This window comes from Carcharodon carcharias, chromosome 15 (assembly GCF_017639515.1).
Source record: "Carcharodon carcharias isolate sCarCar2 chromosome 15, sCarCar2.pri, whole genome shotgun sequence".
Classification (NCBI taxonomy): domain Eukaryota; kingdom Metazoa; phylum Chordata; class Chondrichthyes; order Lamniformes; family Lamnidae; genus Carcharodon; species Carcharodon carcharias.
The window spans coordinates 122,486,129-122,504,019 of record NC_054481.1 but is presented as its reverse complement, the minus strand read 5'-3'; the positions used below and the strand labels follow the sequence as shown (position 1 = coordinate 122,504,019).

Sequence of the window (17,891 nt, the reverse complement as noted above, 5' to 3'; positions counted from 1 at the left end):
TTCTTAAGTATTGCAGGAGCTGCACCTATCCAGGCAAGTGGACAATATTCCATCGCAATCCTAACTTGTGCTTTGTAGACAGTGGAAAGGCTTTGGGGAGTCAGGGATGGAGTTACTCGCACAGAATGTTCAGCATCTGACCTGCTCTTGTGGTCACAGTACGAATGTGGCTAGTCCAGTTAAGTTCTGGTCAGTGGTAACCTCCTAAGATGTTGGTGATGGGAGATTCAACAATAGTAATGCTATTGAATGTCAACAGGAAGTGGTTAGATTCTCTTTTGCTGGAGATGGTCACTGCCTGGCACTTGTGTGTGGAAATGTTACTTGCCATTTGTCCTAAATGCTATCCGGGTCTTGCAGTAGAGACTGCTCCATTATCTGAAAAAATGCAAACAGAACTGAAGACTGTGAAATCGCCAGCATACATACTCCAACGTTGTGATGGAAGGAAGATCATTATTGAAGACTGTTAAGCCTAGGACACTGCCCTGAGCAACTTCTGCAGTGATGTCCTGAGGCTGAGGTGATTGGCCTCCAACAGCCACAACCTTCTTCTTATGTGGCTCATGTGGCAGATAATCAGTGGCATTGACCAATTGGCCCAAATTGCATGTTTGTGTGCTGTAAATTCTATGTAATATGTATTTCTCAATGAAAGGGGATTGGAGGGAGGTAGGTATGACTCCAGCCAGTGGAAGGTTTCCCCCCGATTCCTATTGACTTCAATTTTGCTTGGGTTCTTTGATGCCACACATGGTCAAATGGTGTCTTCACGTCAAGGTCAGTCAGTCTCACCTCATAAGATAAAAGCAAAATACTACGGATGCTGGAAATCCGAAACAAAAACAAAAATAGCTGGAAAAACTCAGCAGGTCTGACAGCATCTGCAGAGAGGAACAGAGTTAACATTTCAAGTCCGAATAAACGTTAACTGTGTTCCTCTCTGCAGATGCTGTCAGATCTGCTGAGTTTTTCCAGCTATTTTTGTTTTTGTTGCACACTCACCTCATCTCTGGAGTTCAGCTCTTTTGTCCACGTTTGAACCAAGGCTGTAATGAGGCCTGGAATCAAGTGGTCCTGCTGAAACCCAAACTAATTCAACACATTTCACAAGTCTTTTTCCTACAAATTTCACATAAACCCTCTTATCTTGCGCCTCTCCATGTAGTTGAAGTAACTTAAAATTTTAATTATCTATGTTATTCAACAGTTTAAATGTTTGTATCATATTCCCTTCATAATATCCCTCCACTGTGCCAATCTACCTCCCCACAATCCCCTTTCATTGAGAAATACATATTACATAGAATTTACAACATAGGCACAGGAAATTTAGTCAATGCCACTGATTATCTTCCACATGAGCCTCCTGCCATCCCCACCTCATCTACAGCGTAACCTTCTATTTCTTTCGCACCCCCCACCCCGTGTTTATTTAAATTCCCCTTAAAGCCTATTCACCTCAATTACTCCTTGTACGAGGAGGTTTCATATTCTAACCATTCTCTGGTCATATTATCATGCATCCAGCACGCATCCATCACACATTAAAGTGCCATATTTTATTACAAGTGTTAAACAGTATTTTTAAATTAAAAAATAAAACTAATTATTGTCGGCTGTTTTTTATGACCTTTCCCCAAAGCCAGAGGCCAGTGGTTTACAAACAACCACTGATCTACAGAATCCTTTGTGAGCATTTTCTCACAGGGCGTATCTGAACAATGGGTTCAAAAGGACAGTCTAGGTTAAACATTGCTCTATGTTAAAAACGAAATACCATGACCTTACTCCACATCCGATGCTACTGGTAAGTAATGTTGCAGGAGAATAGCAAGTTTATGTCAGTAAGTACCAAGATAAAACCAATGACAATTTGGTCAAATTATTTTTCTTTATATGTAAAATTAAAGAAAAATACGAACGAATGCCCAAGATTCTACCTCACTATGGACAGAGTCTGTAGCTTTTGTCTCCTGAGTGCAATTCTTTTTATCACCCCAAAGCTACAGCTACTTAACTAAAATTTAATTCCACATCCAACTGTGCTTTACATGAAGTACAATATACCCTCTGTAATAAATAGATGCAATGTACCTATGTCCCATCCCTAATCAGTCCTTAACATTGATTATAATTCAATTATAGTTGGATTCATCTTATACACTTACCTTAATATTTTCCAAATGGTTACTTCACATCCCAATTACAACATGAAAATCAGTAGAATCCTAAAAAATTAATTACGTGTAAAAGAGCCATAAGGTTCTTATCAGTAATTTTTCCTATCTCTCCTATTTGTTGTTATTTGCCTTTTTTCTGTCCAATTCCTTTTCAAGTCTCCTTATCTTCTTCCTTTGTCTGTAGCCTCCAATGGCAGTGTTTCTCATGCACTCTCAGCCTTTTTCTGCCCAGCCACTTGGCTTTCCATTCCTTTTGTTCTATACTCATGGGAATTTTTCTGTTCATTCTGATTATCTCTCCCATCAATTCTACTCTGCCTCTTTGTGCTCTCCATCTACATTTTTTCTCTTGATTGTTGTTGTTACAAAGTTCTTCAAAATTAAGTATGTTCAGGGACTAAAGAATTCCCAACCATATTTATTAATGCAAACAAAAGGCAAAAAGGTTTATAAAAAGACAAATGCAAACATTTGTATTGAATGTACTGAACCATCAGCTTAATATTTTCTCGACAAAGTAACAGGTACTGTTACTTCAAGCCTGTTCTGTTATTCAGTTAGATCATGGCTAAACTCTAGTGACCCACCTTGGTTCCATTTTCCTTAAAAGCCAAACAAAAATCAATCAATCACAGTTTTGATATTTCCAATTAATCCCCAGCCTCAACAGCTTTTTGGTGGAGGAAGTTCCACACTTCCATTACGCTTGTGTGAAGAATTTACTTCATGACATCATTCCTGAATAGCCTAGCTTGAATTTTGAGGTTTTGCCCTCTTGTTCTGGAATTTCCCACATTAGGCCATTTCTTAATATTCTATACTTGAAAGAATACAAACTTTTGTCTATTCAGCCTTTCCTTGTAATGTATCATTTTTGATGGTGAAATACAACTTATTTTAATCTCCATATTCTGATATAAATTATTATTGACATTTTTCATGTGGAGATAAATAAGAAAACAATGAAGAGGAAATAAAGAAAAGGGGTATTTCTGCTGTAGTTTAAAGCACCCCAGGTAACAACTTTGCCATTTGATATACTGATTATGTGACAATAACCTTAACTCAAGAGATTTGGCTTTACCTCTGTCTTGTCACTACTCATGGTTGAGATGTAATGTTATGCATTCAAATTATGGAAAAGGCTGCCACCTAGTGCAGGATTTAATTGAAAAGGAAATAGATTTCCTGGTTTGATTTAACAGAAATTAGAAGGTAAAACTGCAGAAGGGAAAAAACTATTTTCTGCATCCTTCCATTATATAGATATAAATGACAAGGTGTTTTTTCATTCCCAGCTTACTAATTGTTGCCATTCCTGTCAGTAAGTACTGAAAGCCAAGTCCATTTTCATGTTTCAAACATTTATTTTAGCTAGCATTGTTCAACACATTGTCTCAGAGTGTTTGCTCTAAATCTAACATTTGGAGGGAGAAAAGACAATATTATAGACCTGTGAGTGTCAAGAAAACTTCCTCCATATGAGGTCATGTTTATCCTGATGTTGAAAGGTTCACATGCCTTGCACCTTTAACTGAGCTGTTCTTAAAGACTAGCATGAGTCCTTGCAGCAGATAAAGCGAATTGAGAGAGTGGGTTCTGAAGACAGAAAGTGTTTGGCAAGGTTGATTTTTGCAGAAGTGCGTTTCACTAACACCCAGGTGCTGAGTGAGAAAGGGTGTGATAGATAAGGTGGCCACTGATGCTGAATTGAATGATGGAAGATGTATAGTGACAGCAGCACCTTGACTTGCCTTAACTGCCTACCGTTGTGAGGTCACTGAAGCTCTTTCTGCACAGGCAATTCCTGTGGTAGAGGTGGTTACACTGACTGCCTCTGCCACCTCCCCACAGACATCCTACACCATTTTCTTTTGGGGCATTTGTGCCAAGAGACAGTTCCTTCTGGGTTTCACTGTTGCTAGCAACACTTCCAGAAATGCACTGGAAAATCTGGAGACGCTTCCACTTGCTGGGAACCTGTTGGAGGCACCTTCTGTTTTTCTCATCACATTGTTAAGTTGTTATCTCTTAATTGTACTCTTTTAAAGGCTGCACCAGAACTATACTTTCATCTCTCTCAGTGATGACAAGCCAAATGGTAGGTGGTTTTTGGGCCACCAAACCACCCTTCATGGATAATGAGGTATTTGGGGAAGAAATAATAGTGGTTAACAGTGTTTTCATACGGCAGGTGTTCAACCAGTCTGCTGAAAATCCAGCACTGTGAAGAGAGCCCTAACCTGGAGGTCTTCGTAATTACCCTCCACTGTTTTTGAACTTGAGTTTATGATGTAAAAGTTTATGTAAGCAGTTTATGGGATTCCTATAAAGCCCCTGAATTAATTAACAATATGGCAAAAAATGAACAAGGAGGAATTTGGATGAACAATCTGTTTACACATTTTTCCTCACCCCGATGTCCAAACTGGCACAAAAAAAATCAACTAAAATCTATTCTTACCAAATTAATTCAAACGGAATCTGCAGTGGCATATGAGAAATAATAGCAATCTAAGAATGTCAATAAAATCCAACTCACACTGAACCTTGATAGACAACAAGTCACAATTACATTCATATCCCACATAGTGTGCATATTTACCTCTTGGAATAACAGCATTAAGACAATCCATCAGCAGTGATTTTAGAATAAAAAGGTGAAATGGGGATTCTGGATTATCTGGGGTAATGGTCCAATGTCCAAACATTTGTCTCTAAGCAAAATTACCTGATCTCTGGCTCAGCCACGTTGCCATGATCACCTCATGTTTCACTTGACCAATGATCAGGCTTTAACTTCCTACAAAATAACTTAAGGCATTGTGGAACAGGTGAACGGAGAGAAAACTAATCAATTGAAAGATTGATTTTTGACAGCAGAATTGATCCTTGCTGACTGGGGCTGTTTACCTTGACTATTATTGATAGCAGAATTGATCCTTGTTGAATGGGGCTGTTTACCTTGACTATTATTGGCAGACTGGTTAAAGCTATTTAAAATAAAACTGATAAGAGTTTTTTTGTGTATGTGTAGTGTTTGTGCATGTGCAGTTAAGACGGAAAGTAATTAGACTTGGGTGAATTATTAATGAAAGGTCATGTAAATGCTCTTTTTGAGTTTAGAATTACAAACTATTTTGATTTCATTAACATTTCATTTGGATCTTGTTGATGGTAAACTGTTATTAAGTGAAATTAAACATTTGGTTCCTCTGCAATGAAGAGAAATTGACCACCCGTTCGTTATAAGTTACAAATTGCTGAACCTGACCAGCCACCTTCAATTGTGTGCTACATTCAAAATTCTGAACTGTTGCTTAAATTACTTTATACCATTTAGGTCTGTCATTCTAGGGAATGGTGCAGCCTGAATGATAGAAAGCCCAGACAATGCAGCTTTTAGCTTTAGCTTTTCTCTTGCTCTAAATGATCACAGTGCATAGGCACAATAACTGAGTGGTGGGATGAGGGTATTAGAGGGGTTGTTGTGGTGCTGTAATATGTTGTCCAAGTTTGGCTTACGCCTCCATCCAAACTCTTGGAATTTTTCCTAAAGTTACTGCAATGGATCCTGGGATTTGTCTATTTAATTCGTAGTAAACTCCATATTTTCTCCAGTTACACAAGTGTATAACTTGACCTTGATCCTGGAACGTTTGAAGTAGTAGCCAGGGCTTCAATGATTGTTGGAAATTCCTTTGTCTCAGCTTGAACACTGGCTGGCAATCTTGTAATGTACAGTTCTTTCTGGAGTACTGCATTTAATGGCCAATTTAAAATGGGCCTGTAAAGTGCATTGTTATAAGGTAGTATTTGGTTTGAGTCAAACTTGTAATACAAACACATAGCAATGCAATTTCAGTGTCAAATTACTATTAATATTTTACAACTGGATTTTTACTGTCTATGTAATGAATTTTAAACCCAATTTTATTTTACAATAAACTGTTTCTGTATTTTCTCCCTTTCCTTTTCCCAGCACTTGTTTCATCATCTGAGAGGATAGCTGAGTACCCAGTTCCCAGCCATTCATCTATTCTACTCTATAATCAACTTCAAACAGGTGCATGGGAGTGACCCTGTATGAGGCCCCCCAACTTTCACTCCCTCTGCACAATGGGTTTTAATGGTAATACTAAAAGCAGCTCATTTTAAATTGAGCAAAAGTAAATAAAACTCATATTAATCATGTTGTGCCTTTCTGATTTTTAATTTTTGTGCCCTGGTAATTGAGCTTGCACCTACACTGAATATTTGCTTTGATCAGGTTTGTCAATCCTCTTATAACCTTCATTTAAATCATCATGACATCTCTCTCAAGATATGATGCTCAGCTTCTGTTACTTCTGCACATAGCTTGGATTCCTGATACCTAGGATCACTTGATTGTTCATCTCTCAAGGGCAGGAATATCCTTCCTATGATTAGGTTGCCAGGACAATGCAAGAACTCAAGAAGGGGTCTTTAGTAATGGTTTATACAGCAGCAATAATTTTGACTTGTATTCCCCTTCTGATAATGCCTTTCCGATTACTGCCAAATATTAGGCTGATGATTTAATAGACTTATTCATTATAACTCATAGGTATATTTCTTGATTAGCACGATATGTGAATGTTAAATTTAATTTTTTTTGGTTCCTTGCTCCTTTATTAATCATTTTATACCAATCAAAATTTAAGTGCTCATGCCATCTTTTGCCCAATTTATCTAAAGGATTCAAAACCTTAACTGATCCACATTATGTGCTCTATTTTCTATTTTGGATCACCTACAATTGTAAAGATTTTGCCAAGGATACCTTTGTCTAACTCATTAATATGTGCATTTAAAATACCAAGGATCTCAAAACTAACCCTTGTGATATGCTTTTTTAAAACTGAAACATTTTCATTTATAACTACCCTCAGTTTCCTGTAATAAGCAAATCATTTAATCATTGTCAAACTCCTTATTTTATGAGACCTACATAGCCATTAATTATCAATGCAGAATCTTTTCAGTGGCTTTCTGAAAATATAAGCGCACAATATTAAGTGCATTACCATTGACTATCATGACACTAATACCTGTGAAAAACTATATCAAATTAATTTAACATAACCTTTCCCTCCTGATTCCCTACTGAATGAATGACCTATTAGCTGTGCTTTATTATTCTGAAGATTTTTTCCTAACAACTGATGTTAAAGTTACCATTTTATCTTTCCCATGACGATCTTCTACCACTTTTTTAAAATAATCGCATTATAGTGGACTTTTTAATCCTTGAACATTTATACTGAATTTACAAATATATCAAAAGATTCCCTTATTTCAGATTCCAATCTTCTTTATATCTTGTGGGTGCATGTTAATTTAGCCATGCCTATTATTATTTTTTAAATTCATTTACGGGATCTGGGCTTAAGTGGCTGGGCCAGCATTTATTGTCCATCCCTAGTTGCCCTCAGAAGGTGGTGGTGAGCTGCCTTCTTAAATTGCAGTCCATGTGGTGTAGGTACACCCACAGTGCTGTTAGGAAGGGAGTTCCAGGATTTTGACCCAGCAACAATGAAGGGACGGAGATATATTTCCAAGTCAGGATGGTGAGTGACTTGGAGGGGGCCTTCCAGGCAGTGGTGTTCCCTTCTGTCCGCTGCCCTTATCCTTCTAGATGGTAGTGGTCGTGGGTTTGGAAGGTGCTGTCGGAGGAGCCTTGGTGAATTAATTTGCATAATCTCTGGCTCCTCTTTTTGGGCACCTAATTTCTTAATTTGGCAACATTCCTTCTTCTACCTCAGTAAAGACACTTGTGGAATAATTCTACCCAGCACAAATTCCCTCTATCATTTTAAGCCCCAATGAAATACTATCCAACGGTTAATCAACAAGTACCATTTAAATAGCACCTTTAACGTAATAAAATGACCCGAGGTACATAATCAGACAAAACAAAATTGACATTAAGACAAGGAAGGTGACAAGGTAGGTTGAAAGGAAGCGAGAGAGTAAAAAGGCTAAGATGTTTAGGGAGTGAATTCGGACCTTAGGGTTTAGACAGTTGAAAATGTGGCGGTCATTGGGGTTCAGCTCCATAAACCAGTCATGCTACAAATTCTAGTTACTAAGCACAGGGTTTAACATATTCAACATGAAGGAACAATTTTAAGTGTACACATGGTTTGCATTTTCATAATTTCTTATATACAGTTGATCGCACATTATTGCAGAAAAAACACACATGACAGTTTAATGGTTAAGGGCAACTTTATTCAGGAAACCGCTTGAAAATTCATTTTTCTTGAATCTGAAAGCAATTTGAATGGTTAAAGTTCTTGCATTATTCAGTCAATGTGGCTTTGGTGTGCCATTCTAATTGTGCATAATTTGTGTGAGACAATATTTTTGTTAGATGATTGAAGGAAAGAACCATAGAATTTTTCAACACAGAAATGGGATATGCAGTTCATGAAGTCTCGGATGATGATTTTCTCCATGTGAAACATCTCCTCGAAACCATTCTCCTCTTCAATTCCCATACTCTTTACAATTCCTCTATTCCAAGCAATTATCTAATTCCCTTTGAAAATGAGTCATGCTGCTGCTTCAATATTATTTTGCAATATAGAATTCAACATCCTAACTAGTCTCTGTGCTCAGAATTCATTACTAACCTCCTTTTTGTGAATATCTTAAATTTGTGCCCTCTCGCTACTGTCTCGCTGACCAAAGGAAATATATTTTTCGAGTTCTAGTGAAAAAAGCCCTAATGTTTCATGTCTTTCTTCATAACTGCAACCCTTCATTCCTGGTAGTAGGCTAATGAATATACCCTGCAGCTTTGTCAATGCTTTCATATCCTTCCTGTGGGGAGCCCAAAACTGTTTACTGCACTCCAATTATGGTCTAACCAAACACATGTACAAGTTCAAGTTTACCTTCTTGCTTTTGTATTCTGTGCCTCTAGATACAAAACAGAGGATCTTATTTGCCTTTTTATGGCCTATGTACTTGCATATCACCTTTAGTGACCTGTGTGTCAACACACTAGGGTCTTTTTGCTTCTTTACTCCATTGAAAATGTTATAATTTCAGATATACTTCCCTACCCTATTCTTACTGCAAATATTGCTTCACATTCTCCCCATGGAATTATGTTTCCCACACAACTGCTCACCTTACTCAACTATGCATGTTTTCTAGTTGTCTTTCCCAATATTACAATGTCCTATTATCACAATTTGATGACAAACGTCAAAACATTAACATTGACTAGTACTTCGTCTCTGGACCCTGGATTGCTGTAGTTTAGGAAGCAGAGTAGTTGAAATTGCTATAATACTGGGATATATAGTTTAACAATCTTTACTCAACCATTATCTCTTCTTCCAATGTTCTTCCCTGCTCCTCTGAAGGTGCTGGCTATTCATGAGGTACAGCTCCATGATGTATATAGAGAGGCCAAGACTAAAGGTCATAGATATTAGTTATAGTTATAGACTTATAAATCCAATAGGGTATTCAGAAGAAACTTCTTTACCCAGAGTGACAACCATTTGGATTCCACATTGAGTAGTTGAGACAAATAGCATAGATGCATTTAAGGGGAAGCTAGATAGGCACATGAGGGAAAAAGGAATAGAAAGATATCCTGGTAGGGTGGAAGCAGATTCATATGGAGCATAATTGCAGCATAGGCCAGTTGCACCAAATGGCTCATTTCTGCGCTGCATATTTATTATATCTCACCCAAGTAGTAATTGCTTCATGTCTAATTGAATATAATGAATATAAGCAGGCTATCTGACAGTTGGTTACATTACACACCGGCTCAATCCTGTTTGTACAGGCACTCTCTAGTGATCGTGGTGTGATGGATCAGCAGAAACTCTGAAAGGATTTTTCCTTTCCCTGACCCAGGAAAACTGAGGCCAATTGTAATGTCCTGGTACAAATTAGCATGAGCAGGAATTGAACCTGGAGCATTTAGTCTGTATGGGTTAGGACGATACTACACCTTGCACCTGCAAGCTAGAAGCCGTCAGAGGAGCTCTTAAATTACACCCTTTGTCAAAGGCCAGACTTGTTTTGTGACTTGCAGATCACAGTCTAACACTTTTCCAAGGTAAGTTAAACACTGATTTACTCACTTTTGAAGATAGGACAAAGTGCATACCCCTGTGGCCTCCATAATGTTTACGCATATGCTTTTTATTTCTGAAACTAGTCTTGATTCTATTGATTGTTCAACCTTGCCTAAGGGGTTAGCCTTGGCATAATACCTTGGCTTTTTACCATTAATTCCTAGAACTGTTAAATGTAGGATAAAACTTTATAAAACACTTTAATATCAGGGCTTCATGCTGGGAAATAGTTTTCAGTCATGCACTAGAATCTACTTCTACAGAAAAAAGACAGATTGGAAGCATTTAATTACTGGAGTTGCAAATTATGCCCTGATATTAAACCATACATTCCCAGGCTAAGTTGATCTACAATTAAACTAGAAGTCAAATATTGAGAATAGTATTGTATACAACAAACATCACTTCTGCAATGCAAAGAGATGAAGCTTACATTATAACTTGAGAACTAGACTCAATTCTGTTATAAACATTTTTTTAAATGAAAAAGTCCTTTGTGGCATTAATAGGTAACAGTCTTTTCATACCAAACAATTACATTTTACTGACATTTTTAGCCTTCTTGTATCATATGGAGAAGTGAAAATCTGCATTTATGGACAATCAAATGCATGTCCTAGTTATATAATATATATAACATATTAATTATTATGATGACGCTATTCCACTCTTCCCCATTGTCCTGGCCAATATTTATCCCTTACACCTAACACCTAACACCTAAAACAAAAAGTCCTTCCGGACTTAACATTGAGTTCAATAATTTCAGATCATGAACTCGCTCCTCCATCCCCACCCCCTTTCCGATCCCCCTTTTTCCAATAATTTATAATTTTTTAACAAATATATTTTTCTTTTTCCACCTATTATTAAATTTATTTTGATCTATAGTTTTATCTCCACCTTTTAGCTCATTTCGATCTCTTTCCCCCACCCCCACTAGGGCCATCTGCCACTAACTTATCCTGCTTGCTACCCTTAATGTCCCCATTAGCACATTCCTTAGATAATATCACCACCGTCAACACCCCTTTGTCCTTTTGTCTATGACATCTTTGGCAATCTCTTCTTTGCCTTCACCTATCACTGGCCCCCTATCGAGCTCTACCTGTCCCACCCCACTCTACCAGTTTATATTTCACCTCATTTCTCTATTTCCTTAGTTCTGATGAAGGGTCATACGGACTCAAAATGTCAACTGTATTCCTCTCCACAGATGCTGTCAGACCTGCTGAGTTTTTCCAGGTATTTTTGTTTTTGTTTCAGATTTCCAGCATCCGCAGTATTTTGCTTTTACCTAAAACAAATTGTCTGGCCATCATCACATGACTGTGGGACCTGGCTGCATGAAAGTTTGCTGCTGCCTTTCCCACATTACAACTGTGACTTAACTTGAAAAGTACTTCATTGGCAATAAAATGCTTTCAAGGCTCAGTCATTGAGTATGTTCAAAGCAGATTCTAGATACCAATGACATTAAGGGATACTGGATAGTGCAGGAAGGTGGCATTGAGGCAGAAGGTCAGCCATGATCTGGTTGAATGGCGGAAAAGGCTTGAGGGGCCAAATGGCCTACTCCTGCTCCTATGTTCCAATGGGACATCCTGAGGTCGTGAAAGGTGCTATAGAAATGCAAGTGTTTCTTCTTTCCATTTCAGCACGAATTGGCAATGTCACATGCTTTTTGAAATTTTCTTTTATGCTGAGGGCAAGTCATTGAAGTAGAGAAGAAAAAGATCTACACTGCACATTGCTGTGCCATATCTGACTTTGATTGAGTGAAGCTGACAGTGGGTACCTAAAATAGTAAGCATTCTAGTTCCCAACACTAATGTTCCTCGTCTTGATGAGCATTACAAATAAATAAATATTTATATTATATTATATATATATAAGCTGTGTAAAACTGAGAAGTGATTTAGTTTAAACATCTCCAAAGCCAGGACTGAAATCATTACAAAATTACAAAACTAAATAAAACAATCTCAGCAAATGACTTTGTAAATTGTTGCCCTATTTCTGAACATTAAAGACCCATGGATGCATGCTTATTTAACCTCTCTGCATTATAAAGTTGGCCTATGTAAATATTGGCAACAGCTGTCAATTGTTCTTACCCAATTGTGAAGAGTTGCTTGTACGATTTGGTCGGGGGTCGCAGTCCTTTCACTGGGTTGCGAGAGCACCGTGGGGGTTGTAGTCCAATTGGGGCGGTTTCAGCGTCGCCGTGCAGACGGTCGGCCGCAGGGCGAGGACTACAGCTCCCGGGAGGCCTTGCGACGGAGCCGGCTGCGCACTCAGGAGCGGGTGAAGGCCGAGCGGCTGGCCCTAGCCCGTTGCTAGGCGACGGCGGCCGCCTGCTCGGGCATCGCCGAGGAGGCAGATTCAAATAAAGCAGAGGAGTTTTATCCTCCCTCCCTCCTCCAATGAAAATAAACAAACAGGAAATCAACAGATTTGAACAGCCGAAGAACTTTGTCGGAATTGTCAAAGCGAGCAGAAGGAGAAAGAAGTATTTAGTGACAGGGAGTAATGGGCTCCCAAGGCTGCCTCCCCTGGCAGAGTCCCAGGAAGAAAGTCAACTCCCAGCCAGGGACAGATTAATCAGTGACTTAAATCAGATATAATATCCAACTCCTCTAACAGCCAGCCTGCAACTGTACTTTTCCAAGTCAAAGTGAGAGAAAAAAGAAAAGCAAACACAGAGGGAACCCAACCTCCCTCCCTTTTAAACTCTGAATTTTATTTGCAAATCCAGTGAAATTTATTTATTTATTTATTTCCCCCCCCTCCTCCTCCTCCTCCTCCTACTCCTACTCCTACTCCTCTTTGAAGTCGTCGTGCACACCAACCCCCCCCCCCACCCCCCCCACCTAACCACCACCACCCTCCCCCTCCCTTCTCCCACCACCCCCCCCCCCCCCCCCCCCCCCCCAAAAAAAAACAATCATCATCTCAAGAGTTTCGGCTTCATAATCAGCAGGAAATGGCTGTGGAATCAGTGAGGAAGAACACAAGTGTTGTGAGTGTGCACTTTTGGGAAGACTGTGCCGCTGGAAGCAGGAAAGAAAAACAAACAATCGCTGACCCTCCAAGAAGCTTTTGAGAAATTTAGGAAGAAGCGTCAGGTAGGCACATTTTTTTTTTTTCTCACACACACATATGTGTGTGTATATATATATATATATATATCTATATATCTCGGTGACGCAGCAATGCCCTCCTTGTGTTGAATTTATTTCGTGGTGGATGAATTTCAGTGCAAACCAAATCAGAAAGTTTTTGCACATCAAGTGTGATGACATTGATCATCAATTGTTTATGTTGTATCTACAAAAATAGTGGCTATCCACCGCCTGCCAAGTGTTTTTGTTTTTGTTTTTCCTTTTGTCTGAAGAATTTCTTCTACCTGTGTGTCCTGTTATTTGGGGGCGGGCGGGCGGGGGGGGGGGGGCGTTGGTTGTGGGTGGTGGGTTGATTTCTGTATTAAGTCTTCACAAAAACGTGCAATACATGCTGGAAATACACAGCAGGCCAGTAAAAGTCTGGAAAGGGAAAAGTCAGAATATGACATTTTTGGGTGTTTGCCTTTCATTGGATTTCCAGTATTGGCACTTTTTCCATTTTATCATTAAACATGTTTGAACTTTTTTCTCAGTGGCTTACGCACGCGTGTACTCATCACACCATGCAGTGATCCAAATCGTGCCAATAATTTTCTGAGATATTCAACTCTTCTTTCTGAAACACAAAGGTATCGCCAAATACTTCTCTCTGAAGTCTTTACCCCTTTAAAATAAGTGAATGCATTCCAATCGTGTGATGAGAAAATCATTTGCCTTAACAGTAAGGTTGACCTTACATGAAAACAGAGAGACACAGCAACACTTTTCTCCAGTTTGTGTTTAGGTGATTTTAAAAAAAGGTTTTGATTCAGTACAGCTACCTTATTGTGCACACTCTGGGCTGAGGAAGAAACAACTTGCTCTGCAGAACCCATAGGTCTATGCACTAAACCACATTAGTTTTCCACTTAGTATGCTTGTGCCTACTGCTACTAGGTCAATAAATGTTGTTTATAAATGGATGGGAGGGGATCATATTGTAATGAAGTTGGAGACAGTTGCAACTGCAGAAGTATCTAAATATTTCAGGAGTGTTAAGGGCAGTTACAGGAAGCAGAGTCTCATAGGTGCAATATAGTTTCCATTTAACATCAAGCATTAGATTAATGTGTATGTACTAACCTAACACATTGGAACATATGCATCCTTTCAAGACACCTCAGTAATTGTAACATAGGAGCTAGTGGTCATGAGATCATGTCTAAGCTACAGTGAATGAGCAAATAATATCTCTAATTACAAGCTATATTGTTTTCACAAATATTACTGCATAAACTTCTGAAAGTGAGTTTGGATGATGTTTGATACAAGGGAAGATTCATACTGAGACAATACGTTACTTTTAAAAAAACAAGCAAAATACTGCAGATGCCAGAAACCTGAAATAAAAACAGAAAATGCCGGCAATATTCAGGTTAGGCAGCATCTGTGGAGGTAATGTTTTAGGTTGGTGTTTTAAGCAACAGAATGGGTGCAAGAGCAAAGAACAAAGGGAAGGATTGGAAGGCAGGAAAAATTAAATGACGAAAGGGATGATGGTGCATGGCAAAAAGGAATGATAATGGAACAATTATAAACAAAGGAAAGATCTAGAGGAGGTGTAAATGGCAAAAGCAGAATTATTGCCAAAGCTGTTTTCTGAAAAAATGGGAGCAGTTCTGTGATCTGGAACTGTTGAACTCAATGTTGAGTCTGAAATGTTTTGAATGTGCCAATTGAAAGATGAATTGCTGCTCCCTGAACTTCCACTGAAATATAAGACAGAAAAGTCGAGGAAGGATATTGATGAAGATGGTATGTGTGAAGGCAACGGAAGCTTAAGGAACAGCTGCTCATCTTTCGATTAGGCATTTTACTGGACTCAACATTGTGTTCAACAATTTCAGATCATAACCATTATTACCATTTCATTGGACAGTACCTGTTGGTAATGAATTTGCTTTTCCCATTTATACCTCCTCTGGATTCACCTTTTGTTTCTTTGTCCCATTACCGTACCTTTTTGCCTTGCACCAATCAGCCCTTTTGTCATTTATTCTCTCCTGCCCTCCACCCATCACAGACCTTCCCTTTGGTTCTTCCCTCTCCTCCCCTAATCCTGCCTCTGTACTTGCTTAAAATATGTTACATCTCTAACCTTTGCCAGCTCTGATGGAAGGTCATCAATCAGAAGTGCTAACTTTGTTTCTCTCTCCACAGATGCTACCTGACCTGAGCACTTCCAGCATTTTCTGTCATATATTACTTTTATGTCTGAGCAATAAAATGCTGTGGATTACCAAGGATAATGAATTTTTGTGCAGCTCACCATCAAAAAGTAACCACATAAACCCCTTGTTCAGTGAGGATACATGTCAACTAACTATAAATGAGCTGACTGCTGTTAATAGAATCATACCTATTGTAGTTGAAAACATAAATCAGAATGTACTGCTAAGTGCTATTAGTACAGAAAGTATATTTACTATGCTACCTTTGCTGTACCGTATCATATTACCTGCTATTCCATTGTTCACCTAATTGTGCTACGTGTCTCAATTTTACAATAAATGAGAAAAGAATATTCCACACCCCAATTTTAATTTTCTGTTCATGATCCTGATTTTACATATGGCAAGATGGTGGAGAGTTTCAGGAAATTATTTCTCTCTCTCCTTTTCAATGGTGTGATTCCCTTCAGCCCTTCTCTCTGGTAGATGCTTCCCTGAATCAATTTATTTTAGTTTGTTCATATTTTATTTCATGTATGTATTGATTGTTCTGGGACTTAGTGCTAAGCTCTTTACTGAATAATGCAATCTAGTGAATCCTGTTTGCTTTTACAATGATGTCTTGGCTGTTATTATTCACTTCTGATGCATTGCTTTTATGGTTCTATGCTAATTGTTTGTATCTGTATCTTGCACTAATATGTATTTGCATAATTTATAATTTCAGGAATACTATAAGTTCCATTAATATACACTATAATAATTAATATTTAGTGTCCAAGTTCTAATATCTCTCTCTTTAGTCATTTTTTTGACTTTTTTGTTGCATGATTCCTGTAGCTAGAGACTAAATACTCTCATTTCAATTGAGTGTCAGGTTTGCCAATTTTGAGATATCATCTACTTACTTCAACCCTTCATGTCTGTAGCTGAATCTTTCTCACCTACTAATTCAATCCATGGGTCCAGCAGGCATACAGCTCAAATTCTGCCCTCAGTTTATGATGCCATCTGACCCCTTAATCCCCACTGTTTTGCAATGCAAATGTGTTGTCTGGTAAGTTCAATTAAACCTGCAATAATTAGTCATTTTGTGGACATAGCAACATATCAGAGGACTGATAGCAGATGTTAATTAGCCTCACTGTGTGTCTGCTTCACCATGGAGTACAACCACATTTGGACAAGTAATTTGTTTTTTCATTAGTGGTGTCCACTTTCCTGAGGATGGCACCATTTAATGAAAAAGGACAACTTCTGCTGGCAAATCAGTTGACCAAAAACAAAATAAACCATCACCTTCAACCCTCTCCCCCCACTCAAACAACTTATTTGCCTCCCACCTAAAACTGAAGCAGTACAATGGGTATCCAGGAGTGATTACCAGGGATCTTGATGACAACATAAACCAATCTTAAAGGCAATTAGGGATGAGCAATAAATGCTAGCCTAGCCATCAGCGCCCACATCCTATGAATGAATAAAAAAAACCGAGAATGAAGTACAATGCACCATAACCATCACCTAAACCCAAAATGAGCCTGCCATCTTGCAATCACAGTGGTGGATTTTTAATTTTTTTATTATGCAACAGTAGATCTCCCTTAGTATTATACACAGAGATAATCTTGGTTCTCAAGCATGTTTATGATGTTTAACTGCTAAGCTGACGCGTGCTTTTGAGCACATTGCTTTAAATAGCTAAATCCATTACTTATAAACTATTGAGGTTAATCATCGGGCATTTGTAACAGTTTGGAAATTTCAGGCTCTGGGTTAATGACTAGCTTACTTGTTTTTTTAAAGCCGTGGTTTGTAATAAAGAGAATATCTGCTTTGTAGAAACACTTCTTTCCAGTTTGGGTCTTTATTTCCAATAACAGTCCAAATGTCCTATGTAATTGATATGTGGTGATACTCACTAGAAGGATTAACCATTGTGATAATTACAATCTTAGTATTGTTGAAAAAAGAGACATGTTGTCAATACTTTTCGTTTTGTACTCATCAGGACAGTTTGCGAGAATACCAAAAGCAAGGGGAACAACAATTTATACTGCATGAGAAGAGAGTGCTGATTAGTTGGCAAATGAAATTTGATTGGTAGAAGCTTTGCCATGGAGAATGCACCAGAGAACAGTTAACTTTTGTTCTTTTGTTCAAATTCAAACCAGCAGGTCGTCTCTGATTGGTTAAGGCGTTACCATGGGGACTGAGCCAGGGAATAGCTGTCCCCCAAGCTTT

The 17,891-nt window shown here is 38.4% G+C and overlaps 1 long non-coding RNA gene across 2 annotated transcripts; it reads left to right on the top strand.

Annotated features, from left to right (window-relative positions):
• The first annotated feature begins 13,270 nt into the window (after positions 1-13,270).
• Positions 13,271-17,492, top strand: LOC121288291. Of its 2 annotated transcripts, XR_005945358.1 has the most exons (3): positions 13,271-13,440; positions 13,971-14,066; positions 15,637-17,492. It is a non-coding gene; the product is annotated as an uncharacterized LOC121288291 (long non-coding RNA). The 2 variants fall into 2 exon arrangements; XR_005945357.1 differs by lacking the exon at positions 13,971-14,066.
• Positions 17,493-17,891: the final 399 nt, after the last annotated feature.